Source organism: Halichoerus grypus, chromosome 1, assembly GCF_964656455.1.
Source record: "Halichoerus grypus chromosome 1, mHalGry1.hap1.1, whole genome shotgun sequence".
NCBI classification, from domain to species: domain Eukaryota; kingdom Metazoa; phylum Chordata; class Mammalia; order Carnivora; family Phocidae; genus Halichoerus; species Halichoerus grypus.
This window is the reverse complement of record NC_135712.1, coordinates 66974181-66998808: the sequence shown is the minus strand read 5'-3', so window position 1 is coordinate 66998808 and position 24628 is coordinate 66974181. Positions and strand designations below refer to the sequence as shown.

The 24628-nt window shown below is 51.7% G+C and overlaps 1 protein-coding gene across 3 annotated transcripts in view; it reads left to right on the top strand.

Moving 5' to 3' along the window:
- SEMA5B (semaphorin 5B) overlaps positions 1–24628 on the top strand; it is a 117803-nt gene that overhangs the window by 24818 nt on the left and 68357 nt on the right. The window contains exon 1 of one of the 3 annotated variants that reach the window (XM_036107385.2): positions 10451–11021. The exons of the other annotated variants lie outside the window; for them this stretch is intronic. The gene's annotated coding sequence lies outside the window, so the exon portion shown is untranslated. Of the gene's footprint in view, positions 1–10450; positions 11022–24628 lie in introns of those variants that run through there. 3 annotated transcript variants of the gene reach the window in all.

The following is a 24628-nucleotide window of genomic DNA, read 5'->3' as shown; positions in this document are numbered from 1 at the left end:
TCTTGAGCAAGAGACTTACCTGATGGTGGTGTGTGTCAGGTACTGTTGCGACATTCCTGTTGGGGGTGGGGCAGAGCGGTGCCTGTTCCCAGAGGGCTAAGTGTTCACAACCTCTGCTGTCTCTGACATTTCATGCTGGCCTTCCTGTTATAAGAACGTACAAAAGAGGCTAACTCGTAGAGTCCATGAGGCCTGGCTCTCTCATTCGTAGGGCTTTTCCCCTTTGCAGAACATTCTGGGTTCTCAGAGCGGTAGCATGAGGTTTCGTCTGGCTGGTCATCAGTTTTTTCTAGGGGAACTTTAAGGAAAGAAGGGTGTGGGCCACACCTGTGAGACTCTGATATGATAAATTTAGGTGGGGCTGGCAGTCTGACTATTTGTTCTAGAAGAGCAACACCATCATAAAAATACCTACTATTTGTTTGGCATTGGTAATCAGCTACCTCGTCAGGAGATGAGGGGCAATCAATTTCCATCAGCGCGAAGGAGTCTGGGAGGAGGCCAGCCGTGACATCTTGCTGCCTGCCGGGGATCCTCTTTACAGTCTGCACACTAAAGCCCAGCTCTCCAGGGAAGCTGGGTTGGGTCATTCCAAATTTCAAAGTTTTCTAACTCGTTTAAGATTTGTCCACTTAAGCAACAGCACTTAAAAAATTGTCAGCCGCTGTGTTTGCGATTCTCTGTAAAATGTATTACATGCGCCCCTGCCTTTTTAAACAGTCACACAAGCATAAATGTAACCTTTTCTTGATGTCCCACGGGTATGTTAGGAATCTTAATTACTGTATGGGGCTGTAATTCAGTGGGGCTTGGGGGACTCTTGGCTTATACCAAATGGCCCCCTGAGGTTTTGCATTTTTGTGTCTGCTTTTTAGTTTTTCCAGCTATGCTTCTTGGTGACTGATGTCCCTTCTTGCTAGACACAATGTACCTGCCTAAAGCAAATGTCTCTTCACTTCCAATTTGCGTTTATGATATGGGTTTGGGAAATGGATAAACTAAAGTCCTTGTAATTGGGTAGGAAATCTTGTGGTTAACTTCCCGTTATTCATTCCACACCCTCTCCCCGAGTAGCAGCAATGACATTTGGGATTGACCTCAGCCTAAGAAGGTGGCCTGCTTGGTTTAAGGGGACACTCTTTTCCTTCATTAGTGGTTGGGTCATAAATGGACACATGACAGAATTTTGACTAATGGGATTTGAAGAGAGGTTCTCCGCTGATTTCTGAGAAAGTTCTTCCTCACTAGCAATAGAGGGCCACAGGAATTCATTCTCCAAGTAGATAGAGATGAAGAGACACACAGCCCTGAATGCTTTTGGCAGCCAAATTGTAACTTTCAGAACTTTCTTTGGGAAAAAAAAAACCTGCTGGGGATGGCAGAGTGGGATGTGGAATGACAGAGGTTGGCATAGTGGAGAAATTGGAAAGAACCGTGAGCTGGGTGGGTTTTTTTTTGGAATGCCAACACCTCCTGTCATGTGAATTATTATATTTGCTTTGGTTTCAGCCCCTTCGAATTGAGTAGGGTTTTGAGTTACTTATAACGAAAAGCATACCGATGGATAAATATCAAACGTACGAAATCAAAGCGAGTGGGCTCTGGGTGGAGCCTGGAGATCTGCAGGACGCCCTCTCCTTCCCGTGGGCACTTATGTGAGCCTGTGGCTCTTTACCTAGCAAGTTTATTACGATGTTAAAGACATACCACAAACTCTTAACACTAGTAATTTTTTCGTAGTGCTTTCCAGCTTACAAAACACCACCTCAGCCTTATCTCAGGAAAAAGGTAGGGCCTGGATCATCCACCTTTTACAGATAAGAAAACCAAAGGTCAGTGGATTTACATGAAGCTTAATTTTATAATTAGTTCTTAACAAATTTAATTTTGAAGTGGCATCCAAAGCACTTTCTCTGAGAACAAATAACCCTAGGCTTAAAAAGGAGCCTCTCTTACAAGACGTCTAAATGGGTGCTCCTCTGGTCGCTAAGAGACATAAATCACGTAATGATCAGCCACTGCAGGTCAGGTCTTCAGGATGGCACTGTCCCTACCTCCCACTGCCACCCGAAGAATTGCAATTTGCCATCAGCTTAAAGCTCTTCAAGATTCACAGCTTGAGCTTCTCACCTAGCTAATTGGTGCCTACTCTTCAAATTGAGTTGCTCTCCCCAGTGGAAGAAAAGCCGGAGTTTGCCTCCGTTTGCTCTCGGAACTTTTGCAGCTAAAAATGCAATAGTGAAACTTGAGGGTTTCCTGCTCGGGACACGCGTCACGATGGTGGTCCACGCAGTGGCATTTGGGAGCTCTGAAGTGGGTCTGCTGCTGAGGGAATGCATTCCCCCGTGTATATCAAAGCTGTGAAGGGCTCCTTCCATACACAGTGCACAAGGTTCATTGAAGGGTTAAAAGTGATCTCTACCACATCCCTCCTTTGATGCCTGTCTGCCTGAACCCAGCCCAGAGCCCCCAGAATGATGCTCTCGTACGGCCTCTTCCCTTCTCCCTTCCCATCGCCCCATGGACCTAACCTGTTTTTGTTTTCCTGCACTTGAACTTCTGCTGGGGCGCCTCTGACGATGCTTGCCATGCTGGGTGCACAGCCTGTTCTGATTCCCATCCGTTTGGTTATGGCGAGCTGATCTCTGCTGCATTTCCAAACATCAATAGAAATTATTGTGTAGAACACTTATTTTGACATTATTTCAAAAATGACATTGTGTGTATGCCTTGTTTCCTGCAGGGCGAGGATTATGTTTTACATTGCTCTTGTATGATGCACAGCATCTAGCATTTACCTTATCCTATAGCATTTTAGAGTTTTCAAAGGAATGCGTTACCCAATAAATACCTGAGGAATGTCATCCCCTCTTAGTGTTCTACTTTATGGATTATCTCTGCTTCCTCCCTCTGCCTCTGAGTACCTTGCCTGGCCACTCACTGTGAGACTAAATTCAGGACTCGCGAAGCTTGGGCTTTTAAGGGGATGAGGGGGTGTGAACATAGTTTATAATGTCTGAGTGCATTCCTCAGGACATTACAAATACATTCTGGGTGTCTGGTCCCCAGGAGTCCTGAAGGGGAGAGCAGTGGGAAAAGCAGAGATGCACACCATGGGGTTAGTGTATTGAATACTAGGAGAGAAAGGTTTGAAGGTCCCCTGCTCTGCTCTGATGTCACATCTGATGATGAGGTGGAGGGGTTCCCTAACAACGGGGACACAGGGGACACAGGGCTATCCCAGCCCATTTGGGGCTGCTACAGCTCTTTGTGAATTTTCTGCTGCCACCAGCCATGCTTAAAAAAATGGCGGGGGTGGGGGGTGGCTGAGGGGGCTAGGGGGCCTTGGTGGCTCGGTCGGTTAAGTGTCCGACTCTTGATTTGTGGCTCAGGTCACGACCTCAGGGTCCTCAGATTGAGCCCTGCGTCAGACTCCACACTCAGCAGGGAGATCACACCCCGCCCTATGTCAAGCCCCCGGTGGAGCCCCATGGGGCTCTGCACTTAGCGAGGAGTCTGCTGGAGTTCCTCTCCCTCTCCCTCTGCCCCTCCCCACCCCCTCCAATAAATAAATAAATCTTAAAAAAAAATGGTGGTGGGGGGATAGCTTCTTCTCTAAAGTCAGTGGCTTGGGTTCTCAGACTTGTTTCTCTTTTTCTCCATGATACTCCTCCTGCTACCCTGGCCTCTGTGGGAAAGGTCACCCTCTGAGATTCTGAGGGCTGTGGCCAGTCTGGGCCACCGTGTGAAAGAATGAGATGCTGGGGTCCAGGGAAGACAACTGAGGGAATCCCACATTCAGACTCACCTGGGGTTTCCCTCTCAAGCCTCCGTGTCTGGCTTTATGGCTTCTTCTCCCTCTCTCCCTTTTCATGCAGCATCAGCCTTGCCTACCCCTCCTGCAGCAGCCCAGTACCCTGAGCACTGAGGGGGCTCTTGGAGACAAACTCCACCCTGCTCCTCCCAGGCACCCCTCCCAAGTTTCGGCCAGCTCCTTTGGCACTGCAGTCCCCCACAGAGGGAGCCAAGCCTCTGGGAGTCAGTGCATCTCCCCACGGCATCCTTCATTTCCCACTTCAGGTGGTGCTCCTGGGTTGGACCCACCCACCACACAGGTGTCTGGATGTGTGGGGCTGTTTTTGTCGTCAGGGCGACTTAGGAACTCTCTTGTCGTTTGGTGGCAGAAGCCAGGGATGCGAAGTCTCTGCAGGGCGCAGGAAAGGCATATCCCTCCCAACATGCTGTAGGCTCCTCCACTGAGAAACACTGTGCCCGCCAGGCTGAATGATGAGCTTCTGATCTTCAGCTGCGCCAGCCGGTGCAGCGGAACCAGAGGTCTGAGTCCCTGCTCTGCCACTTCCTGGCCCCGTGGCTGGTTTTCTAGCCTGCTTCCTCATCAGAGTGTGCAGTAACAACCGTGCCCCCACTTCACAGGGTTTAAGTAGAATTCGATGTGTTAATACACATGAAGACTTAGGACAGCCCACGCCTTATGAGTGTCAGAGAGGCTTTTGCTCTTCCTGCCTGGGCCTCCAGGACCACCCCTTGGCCTCAGGTCGAACTGTGGTCCTGGCAGACACTTGCCTCATAAACAGCTGGGCCCCTGGCCACCAGGACTGAGAACCTTGGCTCCAGGTATGGGCGCTTGCCCAGGGTCCTGGACCTGAGCCACCCCAGGAACCTGCGCTTCCTTGACTCTGTTCCCTGTCCAGCTCCTCTCTCCTGCCCTCACTCCGTTGGACCATTCTGGAGGGCCGCTCCTCTGATCCTCTCATTAGAAGTCTCCTACTGTATTTCTCTTTTTCTGTCTCCATAGTTGTTGTATATATTTGTTACTGTTTCTTTTTTAGAACCTCTATTAGGCTGTGGTACTCAAAATGCATATTCTTGGGCCCCACTCCAGAGCTTCTGAGTCAGGATGTCCAGCTGGGGACCAAGACTCTGCATTTGACTTGCTGCTGGTGGCATCCACAGAGCCAGCCTCTAGCTCCGTAGGTCCAGTGTATGTGTCTGCTCTTGTCCGGGAAGGGGAGGACCACTGCTGCCCCCACTTCCAGGAAGCACGAGGCCCATTAGGATGTCACAGCTGATCACCACAGGGCTCAAGTACATATATCATCATCTAAAAATATCTACTTAAAATTCCACATTTGTATTCTCTTTCAGCTGGGGTCATACCTCAAGCTAGAATCGCTCCTTTGGGAAAAGGATCGATGAGAGAGGTGAAGGGTGGCATTGCTTTCTTTTAGAAAAGTGGTGTAGTGGGAAGGAGGGTCTTTGGGCTGGAACTCAATGGCTTGGGTTTTGAGCCCCGATTCTATCACTAGCCGGCTGTGTGACCTTGGTTGAGTCACTTAACCTCTCTGGGCCTCACCCTCTTCATTTCCAGCATAAGGGGGTTGAACAGGTTGGACTTGCCAAAGTTATCTTCCAACTCTAAAAGTTTGTAAGTTTACAAGTCTATTTAAATGTGCTGACAGCTTTAGAATGGCTAATTAATGAGTTTTTAGTGGGAACGCAATTAGGTGATAATGAAGGCCTCAGAAGTAAATCTCTCTCACTTCTTGTAATGAGTTGAGTAGATGAGACTTGGATTGTGTTTTCACCTAATGGAGCCCTTGGGAAGAGGGAGCCTAGAGCCACCCGGCTTCTACCTGGGGGTTCGGGGAGGCCAGGAGTCAGGAACAAAGCCACACATAGAGGAAGCTAGGTGGCACTGTCCTAAAACAAAATGAGTCACCCCTCAGGGTAGGCTTGGAGCCATGTGAATAGAGCAGAATATTGGCAGCTCTGTAGATCTGGGGAATTGTACTTCTGCCTTACATCCATTTCCAGAACACGTTCACCTTCATCGTCTTGTTTAATCCTCCTACACCTGGTGAAATAGATAAGCTTGGAACTTTTATCTCCCCCATTTAACAGATGAGAAAGGGAGGCTCAGAGGAGTGACTCACTCAAGGTAAGGTTAAGTTGCTAATAAGTGATAATCAGGATTCAGCTCAAGCCTCTTGATTTCCAAAGTCCATGTCCCTTCTACCTTACCAGGCTAGCTCGTCCTGCCTGGCAGACCACCTCTACTGGCCTCCCTATGGAGGGTACTCTGAGGGTCTACAAGTCACCCAGGATACAGAGGGCATCCAATCTGCGATCAGAGGGCTCCTAGGGGGGCTCCATGGTTCTTGACAGACCGTGGCCTTGTGGCCGAGAGCTGGGCTCAGCCACGCCTGCCACTGAGCCCAGCATGGCAGTCCCCAGCATGGCAGTGCTCAGACAGTGTTTGCTGACCCCCTGAGCTTGCATTTAAGGGAGGAATGCCTTAAAGCGTGGGTGTAGGGACGAGAAAGCGTGATCCACAGAGGTGAGGAGGATCTCTGTCCCAGGGAGACAAACAATAAGGAGACCCACCAAACAATAAGAAACCCCTCTATGTGGTGTGAGGAGGGCAGGGTCTCTTGGCCTGGGAGTGGAGGCCAAGTTGCCTGCTGATGACTTTGACTGCAGAGACAGAAGACCTTGACCTTTCCCTTCTGAGTGAAACAGGGTGCAAGCATTATGCAGAGATGCAGTCTTTGCCGCAGAGGGAGGGAGGAAGGGAGCATGCCAGCAAGCATTTATCTGCGTCCTGCCCTAGAAATGCTTCAAGTAATAAAATCAGGATGACTTAAGAAATCCATCACCCCTCTGGGCCTCCCACAGGCACCCACGTTCCCTGGTGGAGATAGGGAAGCAGTCTGGGGACCCAGGCAGGTAACGTGGCCTCAGTCTCCTCATCTGTAAACCAGGGGATGGGGGGAGATGGTCCTGAGGTCCCCACCTGCTCTGAGCTCAGGTGGTCTAGAGGAGGTCTTTGGGAGGGGGACAGAAGGATTGAGAAGAGATACCGGAAAGAAAGGGGAGAAGGGAGGAGGATAGAGATAGAGGTGAGGAGAAGAAAGCTGTGATAAAGTGAGAAACTCTGAGTGAGAGCTCAGAGGTTTAGTCTCTGCCCTGCCCCTGGTGAGTCAGAGCCTCTGAGCCGTGCCTTCCACGCCGGAAACATGGCACTGGGGATCCGAGGGTGAAACAAGCAGGGCACAAACCATAAAGTACACACACATTAACATGCTGAATTCGCAACCAAAAGCACAGAGGAGAGAGGCAGGGAAGGCTGGGGGCAGGGAGCCAGGGGAGATCCTTTTATGAACCTTTTTTTTCCTGGGGACGTGGATAGAGGAGAGGGGTGGGGAGCGGGAGAGAAATAACCAAAGATGGACCAAGGAAGACATAAACCCTTCCCTTGGTGAGGCCGTCTTTTTCCCTCTGGGAGACAGAGAATGCGGGCGGCTGCCAGTCGTGGGCTGTATCTGCATCTCCCGCTGAGGAGCCTTTGCCTGGGTGAGAACAGCCCCTGCGGGGCTCGGGGAAGGGAGATGGCAGACTCGGGCTTCGAGGTGTCGTGGAACTCCCCGATTTCTGTCAGACTTGAAACTCTTCACCAAGGAGGCTGGTGTGAGGGGGGCGAGGTAAAAGCCTGAGGCAGTGATTTGAGAGGCAAAAAGATAAAACTCTGGATGAAGGAACTCTGGGAAGCCAAGCCACGACAGGACCTTCAGTCCATGTGGCCCAGCTCCACCCACGGTCCCTCCTGCTGCTGCTTGTGTCTGGATCTCCATCTTGGCATGAGGCGAGGCCAAGACGCGGGGGGGGGGGGTGGGCAGCACAGGGCCGGGGTCAGGGCAGCCAGCTCCCCTGGCAGGCTAGATTTATGATTTGGCTGAGTTGGGGAGAGCGGGAGCCCGCAGCAGTCCAGGGTATGAAAAGCGGCCCAGTGTTTCCTGGAGGAGCCACAGTGCCAAAGGCAGGGGCATCCATCTGGCCTCTCTGTGTAGTACATTTGTCACCCTGGAGCCTGGAACCGGCTGGCCCCCCCTCTGCCATCTGTAGTCACAGCTCCCACCTTCAGCAGCCTCTCCCGCGGGGCCTGCCCCAGCAGGTGCTCCTAAGGGGGTAGCCTGCTCCCTTTCTTGGGACCCTCTCACGCTGGGCCCTCGAGCTGGTGCCCATCCTAGCTGGTAGCTACTTAACTTCCCCTGCGAATAAAAAGCCTTGGTGTCAGAGAGGTGAAAGGACTGCAGAGACAGCTAGTACTGTAGTTTCGTGCTGTGTTCTGGGAGCCCTGGGGTTTCTCCGAGCTACCCTGAGAGTTGCTGAGAGAGGCGGAGCATCCAGGGCCCAGCCCCCTGCCCACCGGTGTAACTCTGCATCTATCTGATTTAGATAAAGATGTTCTAGGTAAGTTTTCATTTGAAGAATGGGTTCTGCTGCTGAAAACAAAGTTTGAAGGCCACAGATCCGGTCTCATTTCAAAGAGGAAGATACAGAGGGCCAGAGAAGGCCAGTACCCTGGCCAGTTGCTGGCAGAATGGGGACTGGAGCCCAAACTCCTTGGTTCCCCCACTGCTCCATGATACCGGGCTGCCTCTTTTGAGGTGTTGGCCTGAGCATTCATGGCCTAGAAGTGCTCTCCTTTCCCCCTCCCTGTCCAACAGGGTCAGGCCTACCTCTTGAGCTGGGGTGCCATGCTGTCTTAGCTTTTCCTCTACCAGCAGGGTCTTCAGGATGTAAATCATGTATAGCCTAGGCAAGCCCATGTCAGGTGTGAAGTAAGACCTCCATGGCCAACCCCTGATTATAGCCTCCTCAGCAGTGGAGCTGTCTCCAGGCCCAGATCCTTTGGTGGTGGCTCCCCATATCATCCCTGTGGGCATTGGTGATTATTGAGGGTTTTCTGGGAGAATCTGGTAAAGTTGGCTCTCTTCTATTAGGCTTCAGTTTGTCAATTTTGGCTTCTTCTTCTTTTTAAAGATTTATTTATTTAAGTCATCTCTACACCCAACGTGTGGCTCAAACTCACAACACTAAGATCAAGAGTCCCATGCTCTAACTGAGCCAGCCAAGCACCCCTGTCCATTTTGGCTTCTGATTACGGGTGCTGATCCAGCCACTCTATGCCTCAGTCTCTGGATTCTTTTCCAGAAAACCCCAGACTAACATTCATTCTGGGCAGGCAGCTCTCTCCACCACCACCACCACCACCGACTGTGCCATTTCTCTCCTGTGATTCCTATGGGTCCTGTTCTCTAGCATGGTTGCTCCGTTTTCTGTTCTGCCTCCTCTGCTGGGCTCACTTTTCCAACACTCCGCCCTTGAGCCTCTCCTCTCCAGACCCACACTCTGGCTCTGCGCCTTCTACACGCCTCTCTTGGTGTCTTAGAGCCCAGCCCTTCTCCCATCAGCCCACCTGGAGACCCTCCCACTGTCGGAGGCACCACAACCCTCTCAGGATTCCACGGATGAAGACAACCAGGGGCCAGGCATTCCCGAGGGCCTGATACGGGCCAGGCATGGGGAAAGCACCTTATATATATTATCTCATTGACTCCTCACAACAGTTCCATAAAGTAGATTTTAACATTCCCAGTTTTCATGCAGGGACACCGAAGGTCAGAGATTTGGTTTGCTCAAGATCCCACAATTAATAAGTTTTAAAGTCCTAGTTGTGCCTAACTCCTGAGCCTAAGCAGTTACCCACAAGACCAAGCTGCCTAGGTGGTCAGCTTGCACGGTCAAGCTCATGACCTTTAGGTCTGGGGTAGCACACTGGTGGTGTTTCTCCAAAGCACTCATCCTCTTTCAGTTCCTCCATCCGGTTACCGGCTTCCTCGTTTTCCCTGAGAGGAGGTTCCACGGTGGCTGGCTTCTCCTTCTTCCCTAGCCCAGGACCCCCCGGGAGGGTAGAGAAGAGGGACGTGGCTCTGTGATGGGAGCAGATGGGGGAGGTTTCTAGGCTCTCCATCTTCGGGAGCATGGGCCTTGGGATGGGAGCATGGAGGCCAATGACCAAAATGGGGACAGCAAAGGACCTGGGCTGGAAACAGGAGAGATGGTGCCGCTGACTTTTGTGAAACACTGCTTCCTCCGAAGTTGTTCCCCGAGAGTGTGCGGCAGAGGAAGCTGACTGCTGACAGCAGCAGCTGTGGAGGCGGCAGGAGCTGGAGGGGTGGCATTATCACCCTGCGGGGCGGGAAGGGGGATGGTGTCTCCTGCCTGTTCTGGAATCTGTCTCTCACCACCCATCCCCCCGCCCAACACCCTCGGGCTCAAAACCCAGGAGGAGAGAGAGGGACAGACACCCCAGGAAGATGCACACACACTGCCTCTCACACTCCTGCTCACATGCACACCCCCACACAGACATGCACACGAGCGCAGACACACACACACACACACACACACACAAACTCTCGCAGGTCTCTCTTTCTCTGTCCCCGTAAGCATTGCACCACTGCTCTCTGGTCCAGCCAAAGTTGGAGTATTTCTGGAATGAGCAGTCTACTCCATGAGGATAAATCATTCTAAGCCATCCTTCGGCGCCTTTGAAGAAACTCGGGAGACAGAGCCTGCCCTCGGTGGGGTGGCCGGGAGGACAGCCTGGGAGCTGGCGATTGGTGTGTCACCGGCTGGGGCGGCGAGCTGTTTCCAGCGCTTTTGTCTGGTGCTGGGAGCAGGCTCAGCAGTGCGAGGGACAATCGGAGCCACTCAGGCGCGCTGCGGCGTTGTGTCCTGCTTTCCCTGTGGCCAGACCGGACTGCCGGAGCCCCCAGGCAGGACCGAGATGTTGTCTTGCTAACCTGAGCGCAGAAGCTCGGGTTGCTTTTACCAGCAAATGTTTCTGAGAGCAGTGGCAGCAGCCTTGGTCCCCTGGCCGGAGAAACACTAGCAGGGACTCAAGCCCTGGTCCTTCATCATCCCAAGGAAGCCCCCAGCCCCTTTCCGAGACCTGGCAGCTGGGCTTGCCTGTGACACTGGGTCTGCCCCCAGGCTGGGGCTAGGGGCCTGAGTGCTAGAGCTGGGGGTGAGGAGCAGGTGCGTGGCTGCTCGCCTGGGCTTGCTGCCGGGCTCATGGTGCTGGCTTCGCCAGGATTGCTTCTCCTGCCTATGCCGTGTTTGGCTCTTGGGCGTCCACGGCTGAGCTGCTAGTGGTGAGTACTTGGACAGATGTCCCTTTTCATGTTCACCGGCCATGCCCACATGAGTCACAGTGGCTAGCTCTGCAGCTTTATTTTCAGAGACTAGACATGAATTTGCCTCACCTCATGCCAGCTGGGTGGGGTGGAAAATCTAGGGAGCAGGGCCAACCCGGGGTAAGGAGGTGATGCACCTGGGGCCGCAAGTGTTTTTCAAAGGACTAAGGGAACCCTGGAAGGAGAAGTCTGTCTCACGGATTCCCTCTCCTGGTTGGGTACAGATGTGTCTAAGGGTGTGTGGAGGAATGGCCACCCCCAAAAGCCTGCTCCTCACAGGTGTTTCAGGCTTTGGGGCCAACTTGTGCTCTTGCTGCCCAACCCCTGCTGGTTGAAGGGCTGAGTGAGGTTCCCCTCTTCTTTTCTGCCCCGTGGCTCATTGTCTCCTCCCACCGCGACACCGCCACCCTGGGGCCAGGGGAGAGGGCCCTTCAGTTCTTCCCCTTGCTCCCTGGACGCTGGGCTGCTGAGGGCTAGGTCGCTGCCGGCACTACCAGCACTGAGCACTGGGACGGGGGCAGGTCTCCACCTCGAATGTGCCAAATGAGACACGGCGAGGCTGGGGAGATGCAGGGGCTTGGGGCCCGGGGGCTCTCTGTTAGAGCTCCGTTCCCTGTCTACCCCTCTAAAGCGTGGTTCTTGCTGGTTACGGATATGTTTTCAGCGTGGACCGCCTCTGGGAATAAGGAGGTCTGGGAGGCCACCGCATGCTGCATGAAGTCATATTTCTTATATTCCTACATAGGCCCTCAGCTGTCTCTTTGGACTCCACAGTCAAATGCCCACTTTCTAGCATTCCACATGTGTCAGTGGTCATGATTTCTGCTCCCTTGGGATTGCACAGTCTTTGCTTATATCTGCATGAGTTTCACACAGTGAATGTGTTCGGACACGATGACTTCTGAGGTCCCTTTGGGGAACTTCTCCAACTTTCTGGAGATCGTGGGGGGATGACTCTGTACCCCATGTCCCATTATACCCCAATCCTTTGGGGCCTGTCTGAAATCCAAGGCATAGCTGGAGAACTGTGATTCTGACTCATTTGAGAATTCTGATCTTATGATTCCCAAATCATGGCATGTGGCGGGGGCAGCAGTGTGTGGTTAGGGTGGGTTTTCTCAATGGTGGTGCCATTGACTTTTGGGGCTGGATAATTCTTGGTGGGGTGGGGGGACAGTCTTATGCCTTTTAAGATGTTTAGCAGCATCCCCTTGGGTTCTACCCACCAGGAGCACCCTCATTTGTGACAACCAAAAATATCTCCAGACATTATCAAATGTTGCCCCAGGGACAAAATTATACCCATTGAGAATTGCTGGTTCAGGTTAATGCTGCTCCTGATATGCTCTCTCCTTTGGCCTCATGGGTGTGGGTCCAGTGTGGCCAAGTGAAGTGTAGCCATCTCTGGCCTGGGAATGCAGACACCTGGGCTCTGGGCTTGGAGTGATCTTGCTTACATTCCCACCCAATCTGGCCTGAGAATCACTTCTAGCCCTCCCCTGTCTCCACCAACTTCCAGATCTTCCTAGTGGAAACATTGTGGTGAGGCTCACAGGGGCCTGGGTAGGGCCTTCCCTTTGTGGGGGATGAAGTCTGGGAAAGAAAATCCCATTGCAGGGTATCACCATTTCTTCCTGACATTTGCCCAAAAGCCAAAAGTGGCGTGGAAGCCAGGATGGGTTCAGTCCCCAGGGCAAGTATGAATGCACACACACGGGCACATGTATACGCACACGCACTTGCTTGCAGCTTTCTGGATCCTGTACTGAATGAATGATGTGGAGGCGAGCCCTGCCTTGGGAAACTTGCAGAGTGAGGTGGACATCCTATTATGTACCAATAAAAAAATAAACCAATTGAAAGGATTCTGTGCCTTGTTTGGATTGTTTCATCCTTCTAGGCAAATTATTTCTGAGGAAGAACAGACAAGGGGAGAAGAAAGCTCTTGAGTTTCTTGTTTATCAGAGTCTCTGTGGGGTCATGGTGGTCTTGCTCTTTATCAATCCAGGAGGACTTCCTGAAGGAGGAGATATTTCAGAACCTATAATGTGGGTGGGAGACAGCATGGTGTGTGTGTGTGTGTGTGTGTGTGTGTGTGAAAAACCCTTGGACCTTTTTGCTGACAGTGACTTTGGGGGGCAGGTAGAGAAGTTGGCTAAGGAGTGTCCTTCCTTCCTCCTTGAGTAACCAAGGTGCCAGCCCTTTTTCTCTATGCCTCCCATATACTCTGCTGAAACTTGTCTTCAGCTGGAAGGTAGACTCTCTCGCCCCCAGCACAGAGGAGGGACTTACAGAAAGCCCCATGTTGCAGAGAAATTATGGCCAAATTCTAATTTGTGGATAGAGCAGAGAAGTGCTTCAGGTGGCACCAACCAGCAAATCATCGCCTAATGCGCCTGCTGGGCTTTGAAATGCCTCGTGTGATCCATTTGCAGCAGATTATGTCTCCTAATGATGCTTGATTCTGGTGGGTAGGTTTACAGGCTCCAAACGAATGGCATCGACACTGCAGGGGTGCGGGGTGGCTGCACGTGCCGCCTGGCATCTCTAGTCACCCCAGATGAGCCACAGCTCATCGTCCTTGTGCCTGAGTCTCCACGCTCTCCACCCAACTACATGGACTGTTTTCCCCAGCAACTCTCTGGGAGCCTTTGACCTTCCATTTTCCTGGCCCCATCTCCCTCAGCGAGCCAGTTTTCTCTGAAAAGCTTGATGGGCCTAGGATAAGGGGAGAGAAATCTGATTATATGGGGAGTTTGGGGGCAATAAAGACCTCTGTGACCTGCAGCTTTTGAACCTATAGTGTTGTGGTCATGCTCTGAGCTTTGCGGTGTCGTGGTCCTAAGACAGAGCTGGGTACTCACCTACTATTCTGTTGTTCTGAGCTGGCTGATCTTAGAGGAACACAAGGCTCGCGAGCAGAGCCAGGCCTGGCTGTGTGACATTTCCAGGAGTTCCATGAAACTCATCCACTGTAGAACAGGGACAGAGAAGTCACTCAGAAGGACAGAGGCCCTTGTTGCTCCCACAGAGGGCACACGCATATGTATGCGAGACGCGGCACAAACCAGGACGCCCGCCTGGGGTCTTGGTGGGCCATTTCAGGGTCAGCTTACAGGGGAAAGTCACGGTGCAGCTCGGCACGTGGGACCCTTCTCCATACCAGTGAGGCCTGGCAACATGAGTAGCAGCCCTAACACAGCCCCCTCTGGCCCACCCGCTGCCTCTGCGTGGCCGCTGCGAAACACTGGGAAACGGCAGGGCTCTGAGCCTGGGAACTGGATGCGCAGTCACGAGAAGCTTCTGAGAGGGTCACAGATTCCCAGCCAGTCCCCCGAGTAGTGGCCAGACTCTGTCAGACTCTGTCAGAACGTGTGCTGTGTGCTGGTCAGAGGCAAAAAAGATTTTTTCCCCATGGGGAGCAAGGAGAGAGAGATGTGGAGGGGGCATGCGGAAGGGGCTTCTGCCCATGCCATCCGTGCCAGTGAGCAACAGGAACGCTGCTGGCCAGCCCCAGGCTGGGAGTGACGCTGAAAGCTTAAGCAGATGTGATTCCTCCTGAGGAACGAGACTGAGGGCAGAGCCCACCTCTCTGGGAGCAGGAGGCTACATTCATCAGGGCGTCCATTTCTTTATCCAACTTTTATGCAGCGTTTGCCAGCCCTGCACCAGGTGACCCCATCTCTGGCTTCCCGGAGCTCACAGCCAAGGGCAGGCTGGAGGCTGACTGAGACGTGGTGGCCCGCACACAACTGTGGGAGCCCACTTGAGGTCCAGATTAATTGGGTTTTTGGCTCTTCTCCCAGCAGAGCTTTCCAGGCCACACCCCAAGGCTTTTAGGGAGATAACTGAGATGCGGGGTCAAGTCCCAGCTAGATGCGGTGGAGCTGTTCCCAAACTGCCAAGGGGCTTGTTAATCTCTGCCCCCCAGGGCTGGCAGAAGTTTCCTCGGTGCCCCTTGATTCTCTGCTCTCAGTTAATTGCTCTTCACAATCTGTTTGCTCCCTGCCTGCCTTTCTTCCCCCTGCTGTGGTCTGCCTGTCCAGCTTTGGGACCATCCCTTCCACCCCACTTGCCCATTCGGACCCTCCTGTGGGACCCACGTGGCTGCTGTTTCTGTAGGGCCTACCTGAACACACGGAGGATAGAGAGGGGGCGTGTTAGATTTTAACTGTGTCTGGTGTTTTTCCTCTCCTTCAGCTCACCTTCACGTTCTCCTGTTCCACGGGGGGGAAGGGCTCTGGGAAAGGGGCTGTTAGTACCTGGTTCTACCATTAAAGCCCCGAGGCTTGTCCCTTACATATAAAATAAAGGGGTGTTCTAGATAGCACAGGGGTCCTCATCGTTTGGTCCTCAGACCAGCAGCAGCAGCAGCACCTGAGTGCTTGGTAGGAACGCAGATGCTCAGGCCTCCCCCCAGACCACTGAGTCAGAAAGGTGGGGTTGGGGACCAGGAATCTGTGTTGGCCATGCCCTCCAGGTGATGCTGAGGCAGTTCGCGTTTGAGGACCCAACAGTTCCGGAGCACTGGGCCCTTCTCCAACTGCAGTTCTATCGCTGAGCTCATCATTTCCCACCTTGCAATAACTAGTGACTTGCAAAAATCCCGTAGCCACATTCTGGAGCACGGCCAGTCATCCTGAGGGTGTCCTTAAATTCTCAAAATTACGAAAAAACAAAAACAAAAAACAAACCCAAATCAAATCGAAACAAAGCCCACTATTCATACCCTACCTTTTTTTCCAGAAAGGGCTTAAGGTGGTTTCCATCCCAGTGTCTTTAGGGAGGAGCCTGCAGAGGTGAGCCGTAGTCTAGCGAACAATAACAGGGCGTCTGCAGTGTGGGCCACCGCCCTGAGAACGGCCACCGCGGGCTGCCCCCTTGCAGGATGCCCCGCTCGGATCCTTTCCTATGCGCCCCCCCGCACGGCGGGGCACACAGGCCTGCCCCAGTGACTTCAATAACGCCTCTCTCCCCGGAGGAGCAGAATGCCCTAACATCTCTCTCCTGCTGCTGGCATTTAGCCCGTTGCCAAATTAATTCAAGCAATACTAATAACCAGTTTGCCGGTGAGAAGACCTCTTGCAGACCCCTAAATTCTCCTCGCCGGGGTGCTGATAACAGCTTAGGAATCCTGTCTGGCCACCTGCAGTCATTCACAAAACAGCACGGGAAAGGTCTGGCGCTACACTGGATTCTGTGATGAAACCAAAAGAAATAGAACCTTTGTCCCCTCCCTCTGTGAACCATCGGTCTAGCAGGAGGGCCATGCCGCCGTCCACAGCGTTTAACACGGGCTTCCTCCCTCCCCCTGCAGGCCTTTCCCCTGGCCCAAAGCCTCTCTTCTTCCTTGGTGCAGACAGATGGCATCAGTTTCCTGGAGGTCCTCAAACCCCCGCTGGTGGGGCTCCATCGGGTCACGCTCAGCATCCCACTTTGCAGTGGTTCTGTGAGCGGCCGGGCCCCAGCTGAGACCTTTCCCGGCCTTTCTCTGGTCTCCAAGGAGCCTGCAAGAAATGCAGCCTGAGAAAACAGCCTCCCTTCCCTCCCCCCACTGCTCTGTTCTCCCTGCCCACTCCCCCCAGCTCCCCCAGGCTCCCCCAGGCCTGCAGCTCCTGCCCTCCCACACTCATGTTTTATGCAGAAACATCCCCATTCTCATGGAAAGTGCAGCAAAGTTGGGGAAGGAATTCCAAATCTCTTTTGAAGAGGGCAGAGCGAATGCAGGGTTATGGGGGTTAACCTCGGCTGAGAGTGTTTTCCTGGCTGAGTGGATGCCCCTATGTGTGTGTGTGTGTGTGTGTGTGTGTGTGTGTGTGTGTGTGTGTCCCTTGTGTCCCTTCTGTCCACCGTTTGCAGGGGAGGGGTGGGGCGGGGAGTGGGGGAGAGGACCGACACACACAGACACCCACTTTGTCCGGAGTCAGCCTCACCTCCCAGTGCCCCATCCGGCCTCTCCTTCTGCTTTCTGGGGAGCACCAGGAGAGTCTTATTTTGGATGTAAATATTCTCAGAAATTTGGGAGGCACAGGCAAAAGAGATGGTATGTTTTTTCAAAGAATAGAAAATGAACATACATATAAAACTTTCTTTTGCTGATTTACACAAAATCGGATGCTCCTTTGTTTTGAACATCAAAATGGTTGTAGATAATTGATTTTTTTTAAAAAATAAAATTAGCTTGTTGGGTATGTCAAATTCCTACAGTCTATCCTTGCTAATAATTCTAAGTTTCCTGTGGTAAAAGCACCCGCCCTTTCAGAAGCCTGGCATCTCTTCTCTTATGATCGTTTTTTTAAGAAGTAGTAAAACCTTGAACAGAAGACTCCATCCACAATACACTTAGAACAAGACAAAGGACAGTATTATGTTTTCTGGACTTGCTGCTGGGAGGAACAGAAAAGCACTTATTTTCAGGAAGGGAATTGTGGAAAGAAAGAAGAGGGAGACCTTCCAATCTCACTGGACACAATTTGCTCCACAGAACTTTCTCTAAGCAGCCTGATTCTCTGAGCCCTCACCTTGAGTCATTCTTGATTTTTCCAGCACTGCATTTTTATGGTCTTCCCAGAGTCCTGAAAACTGAAGATTTGCCTAGATTGAGATAAGCAGCTCTCCTTTTTCACCTGTTTATTTATCTCTTGATCTGCACCATGTTTTTCCAAGTATGGCTCCATGTCTGTCACATGCAGTAAGAGAGTTGGGGGCAGATTGGAGCATGTTGGGGGGTTTGCTTGGGACCCCCCCAGCTTTCCCTAGACCCAGGCCTCCCAGTGATGCCCACTGTCTGCAGCACCGGGCAGCTGAGGCATGTTTTCGTGGCTCAGTCGGGTGCTGTGGTCATTCTCTTCCCACCTGCCCACGGATCTGCCTCTGAATCTTGGACCCAGGGCTTTCACAACAATTTGAGCTGCTGAGGACAAAATTTTTCCCATACTTGATTCAAGCAATTTATTTCACTTTCCTCTGTACTTATAAGTGGAAATGCATTTGGATTCCCAGGAACAATTGATTTTTCTGGAGGTCATTTAGAAAGGAATGTCAAACAAGGTGCATCATTATATCCAGATGAAAAGATTGGTGTAGTTCATTTAACATAAAATCTTACTGCATAATTTTTAGAAACGGTTTGGAAACATAAAAACACTCCATCCTCAACACTTTATTCATTCTGAAAAAGTTTTAGAATCCAGAAATATATTTGAAATGATCTGTTTCAAAGAAGTCCTTGGGACCAAATGGGGGGGGGGATTATTTTTTTCCCCTTACGTGTTTCTTCTAGGCCTTCACATTTTCAGTCTTGTCCCTGGGGAATCTCCTGTGTTGAGCAAATTTAGAATGAAGTCTCCCTTCCTTGTTCCTCCTCTGCAGCTTCCTTTGTCATTATTTTTAAAGAAAAACATTTAGGATGCCTTCAGAATTCTACCATGGCTTTTGGGCCCCAAGTGTGCTTGGTTGGAGCGGGGGAACCCAAGAGTGTCAGAGAGGGAAAGAGCAAAGAGATGAAGACGGGCCCAAACCGTCTTTATGTCCATCCACAGATGGACATAAAGAGACATGGACAAGGGGTGCCTGGGTGGCTCAATCGGTTAAGTGTCTGCCTTCAGCTCAGGTCATGATCTCAGGGTCCTGGGATTGAGCCCCACATCCGGGCTCCCTGCTCAGCGGGGAGCCTGCTTCTCCCTCTCCCACTGCCTCTGCCCCTCCCCCCACTTGTGCTCTCTCTTTCTCTCTCTCTCAAACAAATAAATAAGATCTTAAAAAATAATAAAGAGACATGGACAGATTGGCAGTCCCACCTGACAACTGATAAAGAGGACTTTAGTGGCAAACCCAGACACCCTCCGAACAATGAGCCTGTCCCCTGGCCACGACGGGGGGACGGGGGGAGGCTCTCCAAGCACTTTGCCGGGCATCTTCCTTCGCTGTGGGTGTGGGGAGGTTGGGCAGGCAGACCAGAGAGGAGCGCCCCCTCTGAGCCCTTGGACCAACATTTGTAGCTTCCGATACCTGGAGGATGACCCTATGTGAATGAATCTATGGGGGCCACTTAGGGGGAGGCAGCCAATGAGAAGGGAGGGGGGGAGGTTAGTTGGAGAATTACAGGCAAACCGTCTGAAGCAGAGCACTGCAGGATGGTAAGGGTGGCTTCTATCTGCCCTGCCAGCCATTTATTGATTTACCCCTCTTCATAGCAGGACCGCTTAGGAGGCTGCTGAGTTAATGTCTTTCTAGGGCCAAACCCTGAGGGTGACCTGCCCTTGCTTCTTTGTCCTCCTTTCTCTTTTCCCTTCATGTACCACGTTCCCGCCACCCCCTCCCCTTCTTCACAGGGCGGTAATGGGATTCGGAATCATAATAGCCACCAGTTATTGAGCAGTTACTAGATGCTGGGCTGAGATGAACTGCCTGAGTCTTAGGTTCTTTTTGGTCAGCTTGAGTACTTCCAACATTTAAGGGTAAGTGAGGGCTATGGGCCCCCTTCACACCTCACTACCAGGTTGCCAGAAAAGGCAGTCTCAGGCCACATCCTATCTCTCCATGTTGATTAGTGAACCAGCACAAAACAGTCGTACAACCTGTTCTGGAAGTTTGAGGAAGTGCCTGCTCTCTGTTCTTTTCAGTGGGCCAGCAGCACCTCGCCTGAAAGGTTCCCCTGAGACACATGTCACAGGATTTGGCTAACCATCTGGTGTGTGTGGGGGGGGTCTGAACCTTGGGGGGGATGCTAACCAAGTTGGGGTTTTTCACCCCAAAGAAAAGCTCATAGGGAGGGGGGCCTGAAGAATGACTCAAATGACTGACTATTTTTAACACTAGGATGATTTATTTTTTCCTTTTAACTTTGAGATATAATAAAATAAATACAGAAAACCACAACATAGGTGTCTTAGTGATGGGCCTGTGCCTCACACCACTGCCCAGGTGCAGAAAAAGAACACTGGCAACCACTCCAGAAGCTTCTCTGCATTCCAATCTCAGTCTCCCCGACAAGGCAGCTTGACTACATGTGTGTCTTTATGGTTTGTTTTTGTTTCCATGATGATTTATTATACGAAAGAGGTAGGGCCTCAGCTTCCTGAACCCAGAACAACCCATAATTCATTGAACCTACAGCAGGAAAGATTAAAGTGAGACTGCATAAAGAATTTAGAATACTAGAAATCAGTGACAATGAGCTAGAAAGAGAAAGAAAACCCATGCGGTGACTGAGATGTGGTTCTGGTCGGGGATGGGGAAATAGAGATCACCCCAGTCCTGGGGCTGCCCTCAAAGGGTTAGGTGGGCTGATCAGCAGGACATTGGGAGGCTCTGTGGTGGGGGAGACGGAGACAGGTGGCACTTCAGCCCACAGCACCCTGACTGGCTGGTCTCAGAGGTCACCTGGTGTCTTCTGTGACCAGAGGCCTGCTCTTCCTCCTGAAGCCTCTAATCCTGCCATAGCCCATCCGAGAGAGTGACTCTTGAAAGAAGGAATGACCAGCTGCGGGACAGGCCTGGGATCTGAGCCCACCCCATTCCTGGGTGACCAGGGCAGCCGAACAAACACACTCTGGCTCCAGGCCCAAGGGACACCAGGCAAGGTGCCTGGAGGAAATGGGGCAGTGGAATAAGAGGCAAGTGAATGGCCTCCCTGCTTTCCCTCCATTCAGTGTGTGGTTTCCATGGGGCCCCAAGTGTGTTTACAGGCAGCAGACCTGAGTGGGGGGAGCACAGGGGATTGGGGCTGCAAGCCTCAGGGACAAGAAAAGGAGAACTAGGGGGGCGGGCAGAGATGGTGGGGGCACTTGAAAAACCAAATGAAAAGTTGGCTGTCGAATGCTTTTTGCCAACCATAGTCAATTCTTAATTATCCCCGTAATGGGAGGGAGCAGTGGTAAGAATGATTCAAAGCAGCAAATAATCCCAAACCATTTAAGCTACATGATTTTTAAAAGAGAGAGAGGAGATTTCCCTTCCTAATGATGTCTGGCTCAGGCTGATGTTAAATGAGAGAAGTATTAACAGCGAGCTCCCCGGGGATCAAGGCTAGAAGCGGTCTTATTTAACATGTTTATAAATTATTTAGAGTTCACATTTCATGATTTTGTGAACGGGTGCAGGGAGGGGGCTGTAAGTCCTCCCAGAAGCCAGAGAAAACCCTCTTCCAGGGATTATGCACTCATTGGAGGGAATCCCCAAAGTGGGAAATGAAGGAGAGATGGGAGGTGCTAGGCTAACCAGGCCAATCTCACAGGAGGGCACTGGTCAAGAGGGATACCTTTCCCACCCCACCCCTACTCCCCCCACCCCTGCCAAGCCCATGGCTACAAAAAGAGAAGTGTGAGTCTCTGCTCTAGAACATGGAATGGCTCCCAGCTTCTCCCTGAATTAAATGCACCTAAGGTCTTCCATAGCATGGTCCCAACCTCCTCTCCCATCATTCCAGCCATGCTCCCGACGTTAGGAAAAACAGCCTGCAGGGCCTGGTGACTTGCCACAGTCACGTGGCTAAATACAAAGCACTTGGAATTGTACCCAGAACTCTGACTCAGAGTCTTTCCATCCATCCACATCACACTGCATCCTGGCTGACTCCCAAAGCCGCACCTCAGTTCCTGCCTCTTCTCCTCTATCTGCTGTCAGGATTCTGTTGATCTCCAGCGCCACCTCTTCTGAGGAGCTGTCCCTGCTCCAAAAGTGCTCTCTCTCTCTCTCCCTCTGCTCAGAAAACCAGTGGCTGATGTGCCTGTCTTATGGCTCATGTCAAGCTTTACCTATGTGACAGCCTTGGTGTTCTTGTCTCATTCCACCCAGACACCCTGGAATTTCTTGCTTAGTCTGCCCTCCCTGCGGAACCCGCGGAACCCTGCCTTGCCATCCGCATGCGCTGTCCAGGGGTTACTTGAGTAGAGAGAATGGGAGCCTCCCCTGGAATGGGTGTAGCAAGTTAGAGCTGACCGTCATAGGGCAGGCCTGCTCTCCAAAACATGGTGCCATGATTTCCTGACAGGGCCCTCGCCTGTCGGTTTTCACAAGAAGCCAGCCAATACCACCTGACTACACATGAGCTCGGGCTGAGGTGAAGGCCTCCTTTTGTCGCACATGGAGCCGTTCCCATGACTGCATGTCTCCCAAAGTTTGGTGCCCGGTCCCCTGCCTCAGCATCACCTGCTGTACCCGGCCCGGTAGGAATCCCCGTGGGGCCTGGGACCGGCATTTTGACCAGATCGTCACGCGTCTCTAATGCACAAGGAGGTCTGAGTACAGCTCCCAAAGGGCAGGAGGACAGCCCTCTGGGATTCGTGGAGGTCACGTGGCAGAGAGTGTGCAAGCACACGTGCATTTGCACACATGGACCCACAAGAACCATGTGTGTGCTAATATGCATATTTATGGGTGCCACTCTGGTATTGGGCCCCTTCTTATGTCACCATGCCCCCAAAGTGCCACCTGCTGGCATGCCTTAAAAATATTTTGGTGAGGGGCACCTGGGTGGCTCAGTCGTTAAGCGTCTGCCTTCGGCTCAGGTCATGATCCCGGGGTGCTGGGATCGAGCCCCGCATCGGGCTCCCTGCTCAGCGGGAAGCCTGCTTCTCCCTCTCCCACTCCCCCTGCTTGTGTTCCCTCTCTCGCTATCTCTTTCTGTGTCAAATAAATAAATAAAATCTTAAAAAAAAAAAATATTTTGGTGAGGGGGCACCTGGCTGGCCCAGTCGGTAGAGCATGTGACTCTTGATCTTGGGTCATGAGTTCAAGCCCCATGTTGGGCATAGAGCTTACTTAAGAAAAAAAATTGGTGAGACATGTCACAGCATGGATGAATCTTGAGGACATGATGCTGAGTGAAACAAGCCAGTAACAAAAGCACAGATACTGTATGATTCCACTAATATGAAGTTCCTAGAGTAGTTACATTCATGGAGACAGAAAGTAGAATGATAGTGACTAGGGGCTCTGACAGAGGAGGAAATGAGGAGTCAAAGTTTGTGAGTACAGAGTTTCAGTTAGAGAAGTTGAAGAAAATTCTGGAGATGGATGGTGGTGGTGGTAGCAATGTGAATGTACTTAATGCCACTACAGACTTAAAAATGGTTAGAATGGTAAATTTGTGTTATGTGTATTTCACCACAATAAAAATAATTCTGATACTTTGAGCCATTGCCCTGCCCCTGGGAAGAGCCCTGCTAGCTAGAATGTTCAGCCCTGCCCTGGCCTTGAAACTCTCCAGAGAAAGTGGGACTGCATTCACCACGGCCCCGCCCAGCATCCCACACCCCTGGAGACAGGGAGACCTTCCTTGGGTCCTTCAGATCCACACCATAGTAAGTCATCCTGGGACAGGAATCCTTTGTGTCCTGCATGAGTCAGAGACTGGCTAATGAAACCGAAGGAAATGATACTTTTTCACATGGGGGCAGCCAAAGGCAGAGTCTCTGAGAAAATGTGGATGACATCAGAAGCTTCCAAGTGATGAAATGTTGGGTCAGCTGGTGTGTGTGGCCCCAAACAGTGTCAGCTTCACTTTACCCCAGATGTGTAAGGCTATACATTTAGGGAAAAATAAGTAAAGTCGTGTCATGACCGGAAGTTGCCAGTGGCCTGACATAGCCCAGCCAATCTAAGAAGCTATTGGAAACATTCTCCTAAAGGCTTTGGACTGATGTGCTGCTTTGGACAAAAAGACCAGCCAAACAGCCAGGTGTTATAGTGAGGGTGCTGGAAACAGCACGGCATTTGGGTCTGACCTCGGCAAAACTTGGACATGTAGCCTGTTGCTCCTTCTTGAAGGGATTGTCTTTCCTAGGCGAGACTAAGTCTACCAGGACTCCAGGACGGGAAGGAGATCATGAGGTGGGGGCCAACCCCATTGTGAATGTCCTCTCCTTATTAACGCTGTGGCTGAGGTGACATATGAACTTGATCTGCAAGTCCCCAAAATCAGACCGAGGATCTGGCAAAAGGCAGCTTTGGCACAAATGTGAGCAATTGTTATTTACATGGCAAGTAGTAAGCATCTATGGAACTTACAAACCCCAGAGGTGGCATAAACCAAATGCAGGAATAGACTCAGGGAGAGCACGGAAATGTTTGTGGATGACAAGCCATGATGGGTGGTCAGGAGATGCTGGGCTGAGGGGCCAGCTCCTGAGGTCTGTGTCAGGTGGAGTGGCATTTCCCCCTGGAGACACCCTGAGTGCCCTCAGAGAGCTGGATCTGCCCCGTGGCCCCAGTTCTGATTTTTCTTACACTCTCTTTGCCTTGTTTTGTCCTCAGAGCGATGGCTGTCTCTGGTCATCCGCTCTAGATGATAGCCTTTCAGAGCCTTGAAGATTTTGACTGCCCACCCCCCCACCTCCTACTCCATTGATATTTCATTCCTGTTCTGATCTGTAGAGTCCCAGCCCATTATCTTTTCTTTTTGAGGTGTCCCTCTGAACCCCCACTCCTAGGCACTATGCAATGGCAGGGCGAGCTGAAGAAGTTAAAAGCACGGGGGCAGGATGACTAGGGGTGAGGGAGCATGGTGGCTTTGAGATCATGGGAAAGGGGCAGACAGAGCAACCGGGAGCCCCAGGACACAG